This window comes from Strigops habroptila, chromosome 5 (genome assembly GCF_004027225.2).
Source record: "Strigops habroptila isolate Jane chromosome 5, bStrHab1.2.pri, whole genome shotgun sequence".
Classification (NCBI taxonomy): Eukaryota; Metazoa; Chordata; class Aves; order Psittaciformes; family Psittacidae; genus Strigops; species Strigops habroptila.
Genome location: NC_044281.2, coordinates 39,596,956 through 39,610,278, shown reverse-complemented (window position 1 = coordinate 39,610,278; position 13,323 = coordinate 39,596,956). Strand labels below are relative to the sequence as shown.

The 13,323-nt window shown below is 37.4% G+C and overlaps 1 protein-coding gene across 4 annotated transcripts in view; it reads right to left on the bottom strand.

Moving 5' to 3' along the window:
* The window catches only part of PCDH15 (protocadherin related 15), an 805,351-nt gene that overhangs the window by 661,756 nt on the left and 130,272 nt on the right, over positions 1–13,323 (bottom strand). For all 4 annotated transcript variants that reach the window (XM_030486584.1, XM_030486585.2, XM_032919940.1 and 1 more), the window contains exon 2: positions 12,592–12,836. The gene's annotated coding sequence lies outside the window, so the exon portion shown is untranslated. The remainder of the gene's footprint in view (positions 1–12,591; positions 12,837–13,323) is intronic.

The window sequence follows — 13,323 nt, the reverse complement described above, 5'->3', positions numbered from 1 at the left end:
TATTTTTGCCCTACCAGTTGCACTGGGTAGGAACATAAGCTTGTGAGGTTACAGTCCAATATATTTTAAGTAATTTTTTATGATTCAGTGCTAGTTTGAGAAATTGAATCAAATGTATCTGCCTTCTCAGTAATGTACAAACTCTGGTTTACTATTTTATAAATCTGGCATTTCAGTCACTTTCATTAACCAAGCACTCCATTTCTAACACAAAGTCACAGTGAGCCTAAAGGAAAGCAAAAGCAAATAGTTGGATACCAGAAGAAATGTGGCACAGTTGCATGCTGCCACTTCATCTCTTCTGTCCACTGAAAACTTAATGTGCCCATTACTACCTGTGATGATTATAAAGATGTCATTTACTTGGTCTAAAGTGGATGTCAGAATATACATTGTCTTGATGACAGCAATAAAGGAAAAAAAAAAATCACTTCAAGAAAAAAGCTACTAAAATTGCCATGAAATTCCCATTACCTCTGGACTTTTGATAAAAATCACCACCTTGGCAATCAGTACATCTGAACTAGAAGCAAGTGAATTATTAACTAGGCCACTAGTGAAAGGAAATCAACTCTGAAGTCAACAAGAAATCATCAAGAAAAGTACTGAAGTCTGGATTACACTTACAGATTAACCCCACGCAAGTAGCACATGATTTGGCCCAGACTTCCTAAAACCATACATTAAATAAATTTGGCAGGAACCATTTAACATTGGTCTTTCTAATAGTGATAAATTTGCTTTCACCATTTTATGTTGTATGGTGTGTTACACTACAATTTTAAGAAAGGAAGGCTTTCTGAGCAGGATTTTAGAGCCACAGCATCACCTTTAATAATGGTATGACACTGGTCAAACTTACTCCCCTGCCTTTCTTGAGCTGTGATCCTGGTTTTATCTCACCTGCAGGCAGTGCTGCAAGCCTTAATGCTACAAGACATGGCTGGTGCACACACTTGTGTTCTCTCTGACCTCTACTGTTTTTTTTCTCCATGAAAAATATTCCTTTTTTTGTTTCCATTCCAATGTAAAAATGAAAATTCAAAGTCTCTGATGTTGCCTATAGAAGGTACAAAAGCATACTACATATATGCAGATACTCCCATGCATAGCAGTTATTGACTAGTCTCAATATCAAAAATAATTAGTATTTTTACAGATGTTTGTCGCTAGTCCTATTTTCCCTATTCTTACGAAAATATTTTGCTCTAAAAATAGGTGTAATCTTTCAGGTTCCTGTTTTTAATATTTGCTTTCAGGGTAATTTTGGTTGTGTACATGAAAGGTCACTTACTCCAGTAAAACACAAACTTTGTGCCTATCTCCTCGTGGAGCAGAGACCAGTGGGAGCAAAGCACTGAATGTTCTCGTTACAAGAACACTCTTCACAAAGCTTTACAAATGTGACAGTCCATATATTTCTTTTGATGAAAGGAAAAACAAAGAAAAAGAGACAGTAAATTACTGTAAAACCTCTTCTGAACTCTAAGCTATAATGCAAACACTACATAGGAAAATGCCTTCTTTACCTGAATCTTTCCGCGTTCATACTTTACAGATATATATGACCACACAGATACCACAATAAAATGACAATGTCAGTTTAAACACAAAGATGAAAATCCACAAAAGATTTCTGAGAGGCTGTTCTTAGCTGTTATATATTGCTCATAACTGTATTGTACTTCAGGTTTTTGTATGATGCTGAGAACAGTTGACACTGGCAAAATTCTGTATGCTCTTGCAGGTAGCAAAAAGGGTTTTTTGTGTTCCTTGCTTGCCGGCAACATTAGAACTGAACTACATTGCCTGCTGGATCATCATATGCCAGCTTTTCTTGTAGAAAACTACTGTAGGAAGCAAAATGTGAGAAAGATAGGCAAGGCGTAAGTCTAATATGAAGCATTAGATATGAAGTACACATGCAGATATGTACTTGGCTACTAATGGTTCTTCACCAACTGGATTGCAAGCTCAAGATGCACAAAACAAGGAATACATTACCTTTTATTTCTTGCACTGCCAGAATGTAACATATTGATTAAATAACACTTCTTCAATTCTATCATTACAAGAAAGACTATATCAGAAAAATTTATAACTTCTACATTTATAGCAATCCAATTAAATAAAGAACTGTTCTTCCCATTTTACGGAAGGACACTGGGCAGAGGACAGACTGAGAATGTTGTTAATTATAAAATTAAGTTTATGGTTGAGATGGGAATGAAATGCATTAGTCTAATCTTACTTCAAGCACATACTATGTTTAGGAGACACAGACTGAGAAATAACAAGATTGCATTGCAATTCTGCTCAATTACACATGGATAATTTGAGAACATTTTCTGATGATCTGCTACAAAGTTCAATTGGTAACTTTAACCCACTTGTCAGACTCTCACACCCTCATCCGGTTTGTCTCCAACAATCGAGTAAAGTTATCAATGGACACCACTGACATTACTCTGGCCAGTGGGAAATCAGACAATCATTTGATCTTATATGCTTAAAATACATGCAGATTTTGACTATTTTATTCTCCTACCTCATCACTGCCTTTCTTTTCCAAACCTCATCTTACAGGCAGGCACGCACATAGACTCCCAGACTGCTCCCAACTCCAAGGCTTTCAAGATGGTGGCAAATGCCTCTTACTCTTCAGGTAATCCAGCACATTTTTCATCTCAGGGACTCTGGCCTCAGCTCTAGGCCCGGTTAAGTCCTACACATTCACAAGCAATAGGAAATTCAAGGCAAATCAGAAAACCCCAGAACCAATTTAAGATTCTTGAAGTCTGAGTGACTGTATTGTCTGACTTCTAAAGGTGCACCCTTCTAAAGCGCTTGACTTGGGGTAGGGGTGCTGTTAAACAAGTCAGTAGACAGCTGACATAACAGGCTCTGTCTGGGTAGAAGCTATTTATCAGAAAATGAAGGCTACATGCTGTAGACTCTGCTCTTTTGCCCTCTCTTTCCTCTCCAAAGTGAAGTGACAAAGAGATTTAGGTTGATGTTCTCAGAGGTTTGTATAAGATCTGGGAAAACAAACTTTCTGTATATAAATGATGAGCCATTAGATACACAATCCTTATCCAGTCATACAAGAAATCTTAGAAAAGCCTTAAGGGCTTTTGAAAACAACAGCCATTTCACCATAGCTTGTGAAAAAGCGTATTGCTACACTGAAACAGAGCCATGTACAGAAATGTTCTTATTGAGATTTTTTATTTTTTGTTAGGTAATTTATCTTTGCAAAGTAGTAAGACAATATCTGCTGATAAAAGTACTTCTGAATAAATCCTCATTTTTCATATTCCAACTCCACACTGACTGACCTAAATGCAGCATTCGGAATCTGTATTGATGCACATATCTTAAGCATTTGATACCATCTCTTCTTAAAGTATTCTCCTGCAGGAAATGTGTCTACTCTTTTTGGCAATATGCTGATACAGCCATAAGGACAGCAACAGGACTTACACCATTATTGCATTATTGCACATAATGGCTATTTCTTGTGTTGACATTCTGCTTGCATTTAAATAGACGGAAAAAAAAACCCAAACCAAAACTCCTGCTTCCTTTACTACTTCCTTTAAGCTGCCGTTTAACCATCATTCTGATACACCAAGAGAGGACTGAGGTAGACAGACAGACTACTGTCTTATTTATAAAATCAAGTATACTGAGTATAAATTTTCTTTTTTTAAAATTTCCTCAGGGAAACACAATTGGCAATATGGGTGTGACTTGGGTGTGAAAATGTTAACCTGGCCTAAGAGTATGTCCTGGGACAGACATTTCATACAGAACTGCCCTGAAACTTTTACCAGGAGGCTTTCTACCAGTCAAACCTGGAAGGAAAGACTTGCACGTAAACTAAACTAAGTTTGAAAGTTTTCTATTTCCTTCTAAATATAACGACTAGTTCAAAATTCACAATTTTCTGCAGAGCAGATATTAGATCCACAAGTATCATAAAGGTTGAGACTTAAGAAAAGGCAAAAACTGTTCCAACGTACCTTTACTAAGTCTCCCTCTGCAGCGCAGCTGGCACCTGTCGTTCCCAAGGATGTGACACCTTGTTTCACAGCCTGTTCCTATGGCCAGCCCACATGGCTCAACAGTCTTTACTGGCCTGCAGCCAGAGTTAGGCTGCCAACATGCACCATGCACTCAAAAGCTTGAAAGAAAATGCAGTCCTTGATATAAGCCCCCAGAAAACAAACCAAATTCACAGCTCCAGCAATAATGGAAAATTCAATATTTGTGGAATAAGCTGAAAAATATCATAATTTAGGGCAAAACAAATCAATTTGCAGCAAGATACCTTCTTCATTTTCCACTGCAAAATTTTGTATTCTGTATTAAAGAAGTTTCTATAAGAAAAGGGCTAGAAAGACAAGATTCATCAACCTACCTACAAGTTAAAAAAAAAAAAAAAAAAAAAAAGAAAAAACACAAACAAAACAAACACCCCCCCCCCCCAAAAAAAAACCCAAACAAAAAAAAAAGACAAACCAAAACAACCATAGGAGGCAACAGTGTATAAAACACCTAACACAAGGAATAAAATTTCTCCAGAAACCTTGCCATGCAACCTAGCTCTTTCTGAGTTTATGGGGAATAGCTGTAGCTGGAGAGTCCCCTGTCAAGATGTCTAGCTCTCAAAGAGTAGCACCCTCAGTCCACGGAGCCAGGCAGAGAATGCAGGATCTTCCAACCATACCCAAACATAATTTGAGAACACCTGATTCTACACCAATGAAGGATTTACTGTTTCACTAATCCACAAGGTTCTTATGTCATGTCTGAAAGATTGTATAAAGCTATCAAAAAGATTAATTCATCCAGCAGTAAAGAGGTTTAACCTTTAAGGAGTAAGCAATCCTGAGGTTTTTTTGCAATATCAAACAACAGAGCATAATCCTGACTCTACAGGTCTAAATGAGATGAATGGCATTTTCTAAATGAGAGTGACTTCCCTGTTGTTCAGGAGAATCAATCTACCTATGTAAGCTTCAGATTACCTTCAGGTATATGTCAAACTGCAAACACCAGCCTGACATTTGGGATAAACACCAGAAAGGTAGCAAGCACTCCTACTCAGACATATGGCTATCATGAATACTCATGGAGACAGATTCCATGTCAGTCAAAACCCTATAAACTGCAGCCAAGTAGGCAGAAGACATAATTATCTGAAGTTTTCATCCACAGAGCTTGAGTCGTCTGGGGTTAGCTCATCCTATTTGAGCTTTCACCTGCATAGAAAAATTCTACAGGCATGTGCGTCCCAATAACGTTCTCATTTTTTTTCAAGGAACTCAAAGTAATAAAAATGCATTTGCCACTGAGAAGGGTCATAAGCATTATGGAATTTTAGCCCTACTCCCACTCAGACAGATAATGTGGCAACAGTTGGCACAATGCCAAAATTCAAAAAAGGCCATATTGGAGTGGTCTGGAGCAGTAGGCCAGTTCATTGCCTCTGATCATATCAAAAGCACAAGTCAAGGGAGTGGAATAAGAAATGAGAAAACACACATATCCTTGACTCTTTCTCCATGCTCAACCATTTTCAGATTAGGCAGGTGTAAAACCATATTCAGTTCAGTTGCTCAGTAATGCTTTGCAATGGGTTTGTACTCTAAAAACACATCTGCTCCTCCCTTTAGCCTGTGTGAACTTCCAGCACCCACGATACCCCCTGGAAGTGTGTCCTGCAGCTCAAACACCAGTGGGGTAACAACCCACCTCTCCTGTTTGCATTGAGCCCTGGCTCCAGCAAGCTGGTTCTTACACTCAAAGCAGTAGTGAACAACTGATTCCTATCTACCTTCTTTACAACACCTTTTTAATGTATTGATTGATAAATATTGACTGGATATTTTCATGGAACTATCTGCTGCAAGTCAAAACTCTTGCTCTCAAATGGTAACAATGAGCTCAGAGATGAAGCTGTAATTATCATTATTCCTCCATGTGCATCTTTTGCCAATTACTTACATTGAATTTCATTTGGCATTTTAATGGCAATCACTCTCTCGGGGTCTTCAGCAGATCTTCCTTGTCAGCTTCCATGTTTAGTACACCTTAAACAACTTACTAGCATCTCTAAATATTCTCATCTCCCCAAGTAAGCCTATTTTCCAGATCATTCATGAATATAATGAACATTAGAGATTCTGATGGTGCTCTGGTGAGGAACCCCTTCCTTCATGCGGACTGATTCTAGACTTTTAATCTCTGTTTCTTACTTTCTAATCAATTATTTGTCCATCTAAGGATTTCTTTGCTAAAGTCCCAGCTTCCTAACTTCCTTAAAACACATCAGTGACGAATGTGGCCAAAAGCTCTTTATGCAGAATCCTTCTCAAAAATTCCCATTGTTTGATGCTCAATAAACCCTTTGAAACAAGAGGATCCACACTAAAGTTATAGTGGCTTTAGTTGGGACATACATACCAGATACTTGTGTCATCATGAGATGTGGTAAAGCTGTATCGCTATGCTCTACAACAACAACAACAACAAAAAAAAAAAGTGCCATCAAGTCTCTGAGTCTCCTGAGGCAAGATTTTTGTACAAAAACCTCATTCACCTTAAATCAGAGAAGAAGGGGTTGTTATTGTTTTCTTAAGAAGTTTGCTAGTGGACATTGTTACAGAATGCTTTGATTACATCTAGGAGACACCACGTACAGTTGAAAGCTTAGAGGTATAATTAGTTTCACAGATTGAAAAATTTGATACTCAATGAACTAAGGGCAGGTTGTTGTTGAGTGATTTGTAAAAAGTATTTATTAACAGTGAAAACCAGATTTAAAGGCAGGCATAAAATTTCAATTATTTTCAACCTGTGAGATGCGTATTTCTAGAACTAGTTGAACCATACATAAACAAACAGAATCTCTAGATATTTATAGTCTATGCAAATATGCAGTACAAATAAAAACAAATATGCATATAGGTATATATATGTATGTAAAGAGAAAGACTATGTGCATGTGATTACACTAAAGAATGCAACAGTTAATTAACACCAAATCTCAGATTATCTTCAGGTGAAAAAACATACTCGCACTAACCAGTTTATTGCACAGTGGTAATAGCTTCCTACATAGTGTTGGCTTATGTCACTACCTATTCAATCACAAACTGATTTCTTACTTGCCTAATCTCTTGAGATGGCTTCAAGTCTGAATTTTAACTTTTATCTCCTGCATAATAAACAGTGTCATTCAAAGGAGAACCAGGAAATTTCTTATGATAGGTCAGGGCACAGTGAGCACCCTTACCTTCAGTTAATATACAACCAGCATCTTCCCACAACAGGTTTCTTGTGCTAAATACGACTACTCTTCTGTCAGCAAAAATGGGTACAAAATCCTCCCTCCTAAAGCAAGAGTATTATTACAAAATAACAGAATCAACAATTGTTCTTGATAATTCAGTTATCATACAGGAGACTGTAAAATTTCAGAGCTATTGGCATCTACTCTCTCTTCATGCAGTATGACATGCTAAATCCATTATTTAAACACCACAGCTGCTTAAATAAAGCAGGATATTTTACTATTCCCTCCTGCTACTGATTATTTTACATATGCAAAGCAGCATATTCAAACCAACTCATCCACATGTGCATATTTTTCTCAACTCAGAAAAACCTACTTTTCTTTCCTGTACAACTCAAGAAGAGCCTGTGGACTTCACTAAAAATGGAAAAGACTGAGTTACTGTGATTCAGTCAAAATCTGACTGTTTCAGGATGGATATAAGTTGATAATTTTCAGCTGTCTGAAAGAGAAAACAATCCTTGAAATACCTTGAAATCTCTATCAGTTTTTGTAATGCCACTTTATTTGGTTATACCTGACCTTACATGATACAGCAAGATTCCTTAAAGAAAAGATGAAACAGCTTATTCTGCAGAGACAAAAGAAAAATTACCAAAAAATATTCCCATCCTCTAAAGTGAGTTTATTAAACATTCTCTTTCTAAATGAAGCACATTAGAAACAATGTACAGCATTTTGCTGATCCTATGACTTTGGGTTGGGTGACACCAGTCACCTGCTCCTTCACCACCCCTCCTTTTTCCTGAAGGATGTTTTTATTACATTCTTATACTGTTCAAGGGAGCCATAAATGGAGACCACTAAATAAATTTGCTTGATAAATTTATACAAGGTTTGAAAGTTTAATGTAACTGCCAAAAGATTTTTGGAGTGCTGGAAGAATTAATCTTACTATTCATCACATTTATTGATTCAAATCAAGCTTCCGGACGTCAGCACAGGTGCCACTGCTAAGAAATAAGAAGTTTCCAGGAAATCCGTACATAAATCTAAAGTGATTGCCAGCTTTGGGATGGGGATACGAAAGGGGAGTGCAATCTATATACCAGTAAATGCAGTACTAATACATTATCATCCACTACTTGGGATGCTTTCACTAAGATAGGTTTTATAACCAACTGAAGATGCAACTACATCTTCAAGCCTGTAAAAGAGACAGTACTCATAACAGATTTTTCTCTTTAAAGATTTTTTGAATAATATTAGGGATGAAAGAAGCAATCGGGAGCTTCCATATCCAGAGGCTGGATTTTTTTTTTTTTTTTTTTTTTTAATTAGAAGTTGAAACTGATTGAAGGTAGAAGCTGAACAGCTATCTCCAGCCATTAGACCATTCTATGCTAAATAAGCAGGAAGAGTCTAGTTTTGATGCTACTTCTGCTCTCAAGTGATGGCTTTTATTTTGATGACGGAAGAAAACAATGACTGCGAGTTTTGTAATTCACGTGCGACACTTGGTAGAGCAGACCTGAGATTAAATAAGGATCTGGGAAAGGATGAAAAACAATGCAGTATTTTTATGCAAAATAACCATAAAAATATCCACTTTACAATGAGGACCATCTGACTGCCGAAACAGACTCTGGTTCAGCTGCAGAGAGAAGTACTTCCTGGGACACAAATTTTATGGAAGTGTTATGTGATGAAGAAAAACAGAACTCTGAGCATACAATGTGGAGTCTGCTCCACACTAACAAGTTGCTACATATAAATGAATTAACAGGAATTTTTTGCCCCCATAGCTTACCACTGTGGTCAGGGAGTGAGAGAAGAAAAGGGAGAGCGAGTGAGAAAGCTCTTACAGTACCCACGAAGTTTGTCACAACTCTCAATTTTTTAAGTATGATTTTTACTTGCACTGGTGTGCTAATAAACAAGAGCAGTACCAACAATAGGTCTACCTGAAAGACCTTTTTGGAATACCTGTAATGCAACCTAGAAGTCTGGGCACTAAGAACATCACAAAAAAAAAGAATAAAACTTAACAAGTTCACAGATTCACCTGTACATCCTGAAGGAATGCCCAGAAGAAAAAAAAAGTCAGGGAGACTTCACACAGATATGGACTTGCTATGACATCTTAGCCCATTTTATTGGGGAAACATCTTATATTGAGGAAAAATTATATATTAATCATAACCAAAAAAGAAACAGGCAAAACAGAAAGACTTTCACTCAAAATCCATCTTGGATTTGGATTCTTAGAGTTTGTTGTTAAACCTTCTTCCAATACTCCTCCAATATTTGGAAACATATACTATATCCACAAACCCCTTTGCTTTTCTCTAATGTACATAATTAAACAACATTTACATTTTCACCCACAAAGAAACAGCATCAAGGCTTGCAAATTGTTTCTTTTAAATGGACCTGAGCAAGTCCTGAGCACCCTCAGCTTTCTGCAACACATATAGGCAGACTTCATCTTGCTTGCGCTGCTGCAACCTGATCAGAAAATAACAACCCGAGAGAGTATCTAACACAGCACAACCCCCAGCAGCACACCTGCAGGCCAAAACACTTTAGTGCTTCTGCCAGTTCGTATTTCCACAGAAATAAAGAGCAACAAGTGTCCTAGTCTTGAGGTGTTCCTCTCTCAAGAAGTCCAAAAATTAAATCTAAAAACAGATTCACCATATACACAGGGTTTTGTGGTGGGGTTTTTTTAGGGTTTTTTTGTTTGGTTTTGTTTTGGTTTTGGTTTTGGTTTCGTTTTTGGGTTTTTTTGTTTGTTCAGGGGTTTTTTTCCTCCATTCTTAAGCTATGGATGGAAACAGGGCAATCTTTAAATACAGAAATGTTCAACTCAGATTGAAAACATAACTAGCTGAAATGACCTAAAATTCACATAAATTCTCTTGCACAACTTGTTAGGCAGTTGGGGTGACAAACCAGGGGTTTTGTGTTGGTGGTAGTGTTCTGGGCTGAGTTTTTTTTAAGCTGGATCAAGGAAGAGAAAGTAACCTCAAATGGTATGAGGAAGAGACTGAAAAAACAAAAAAAGACACAGAACAAAAAGAGGATTCCCACCCTTAGGATATCCACACAGTAATGACAGAAAATAACTAATAAAGATCTTTAACTTATGCAAAATGATAAAGCTGGTAAGACAGTATTTCTAGAGTCTTTTCTCTTTGCTCTCAGATGGCAGCTATGGACCAAGATCATCTCTCTCAATAAAATATCAAAGTCTTGCTGGTACAGATCATGCTGCTCACAAATGCAAATTCTGGGAAGTTGAGTCCTAGCTTCTAAAGCACATATGTGAAGACTCAAACATTTCCCTGACACCCTGGTTTTGATTATCTGAACAGATGTGCTATTTATTATCTACAAATAAAGACAGGAGAGTACTACCCATTCACTAATGAACTGAGCAACTGGTGAGAAAAATACTTCCCATAAAAATTAGATTTTATTTTATACCTAACAGTAGTGTACAATCCAATCCAGTGGAACAACTGAGATTTTTTTTCTACTTTGAGAAGCAAATACATAGAACGAAAGCTCATGCGAATGGCCTTTTCTGTGTCTTTTCTGTGTCATCACCTGACTTTGGAAATTAACGTTATTTTGAGTCATGCTGCTAAAACAGTTGCATAAAAAGTAGCCTAAACTTTCTAACTAGGTCAATTCTAACCCTGTTTCCTCCACAAAAGTAATTTACTGCCTAGATAATACCTAGCATACTGACCTATAAGACAACAGGACCAACTTGTTGAATTTTATGTACAAGCTTTCATTGGTTCATGATGCCGAGAATGTGTTGCTGCTCTACTCCTGCCACAAATCAGAGTTTACTACTAATAGATTGTTTGACTACCTCTTGTAATGGAAAGCTCAAGTACAGTCACAAAAACATCCATGGTATTTTTCTTATCTATAAGCTAGACCTAACAGGTTCATGGGACAAACCTTAGTAGAAGAACTAAGAGAGAGTGTGCTAGAGGATCACCTATTAAATGGAAGGGGGAAGTGGGGACCAGAGAAACAAAATAAAACCCCAATAGGAACAAACAAACAAAAAGGCACAAAACCTATTACCACCAAACATCTTTGTGTTGTAATTTGTGTATATTTAGATATCCGACAGAGAATCATTAGCATGAAGGTTAATTAATCAGGTTGGCCGACAAGAGAAATAGGTGCAAATATAGTCATTTTACGCACTGGACTTAATTACATTAAGTTTTAGATGATACCACAAATAAAGCTCATGTTGTACTACTGATATTATCCAGAACACCAACTGTAAATCTTTTATAACATTTAATAACACACATTCCCCAAGAGAGCAGCATTAGGAGCCTTTCCGGCAAGCACCAAAGAGCAAATACTTAAATGTCACACTTAGAAAACTAGTTAACATGAAACCCCTACCTTTTGTCAGTGGTTCCAGAAAATAGTTATTTCACCAGTGAAACGCAGAATCAGGTCAACATTCAGAATGGTGCCATTCCTAGCACTTTGTCTCTACCTCTCCCCTTCAACACGCTGTGCCTTCCACCATCACATACTTCCCATTTAAAACATAGCAAGAGGAACACTGTTTCTAAAGCATGTAAGACAATTCACACTGTTTTCCTCATGGTTTCTCTATCCTTGCTGTGGCTTTCCTTCTCACTTTTAATTATCAGCTATAATTTTATACACCACAATTTAAACTGGATAAACAATGCTTTCTACCAGCTTCAAACAGAGAAGAAAAGGCTAAAGGGAACACTACTTTAATCAGTTTGGACATCCCCTGCAAACCGTAGTAAAAAATGTCCTAGCTAGACCCATGGTGGTATTTGCTGAAATCTATATAATTTTGATTTAAAAGCATCAAGTAATGATCTCATCTTCAAGCTGTTTTTCAAATACTTCTTTCTTCCTATCTGTTTCTATTCTGTATTTGTCTGATTTCAGCCTCTTGTCATGATCTTGTCATGATCCTTTCTGTCACTCCAGGCTGCCTCCAGTTTTCAAGCATTTTATTCAGTCTCTGCACCTCTCCAGTTCTCTTCACTAAGCTGTCAGGCAAGAGTAATCTCCTTGGAAACTTTTGTTCCAAGGACATTCAATCACCATAACTGCACTAAAACCAAATTCTAAGTGACTAAATTGAAGGAAATTAACACACATGCTTGTTCATCCATAGAGATGCACACTGAAGGCAACTGTCTTCCCTCAATCTAACAGATAAACCAAAAATGAAATAAAAAACCTACAGGAAATCTCACCTTTCAATCCTGGATGGATATGGCTTCAACAAAAACTCCAGACGAATGTACTATATCCCTTCAGCTTCTCTGAGCAGTCTTCCACAACTTCCTTGATTCTGGCTTGCTAGCTGGACCTTATTCTACATATGTGCAGAAGAACCCAATACATATCCATAGAGCATCTTGCAGCTTTTACTCCCTCTCCACAGTATTCAGCGTGTTACCTTTAGTGCTGAAGTCAGTAAGAAGCCCATGCATCAGCTCTGTGAAAGAGAAAGTCAGAATAAGCCAGGGTACATGGATGCAGCACAGAGTGATCAGCTTCATAGATCCTGATCGCACTGCCAGAGTGAGAATAAAACATCTAAAGCTGAAACAATCAGCAGAGTAGCCTGAAGAAATAAGACAATCCATGAATTCAGGTCAGTACTGAAAAAATATTTCAAAAGCACGAAAATCATCAGGAAAGAGAATAAAATTCAGAAGAGAAAGCAAGATCTGGTATCAGACAGGCAATTAAGTAGGACACAGAAGAGATGCTCAGTACAGAACTTGTTAGCCTGAGCCATTCCGAGGCAAGTACCTTGCAAAACGCTCGTTAAAGATCAAATGATGGACTTCACCCCATTCTCCCCCAACCAAATCTCTTCTTTTTCTAGACATTCTAAAGTAGCAGCAAGCAGTTATGAAAATCCTTGCAATTCTTCTAGAAAAAGAGTTCTGCTGGTGCATTGTTCTTCAGAGGTGGGA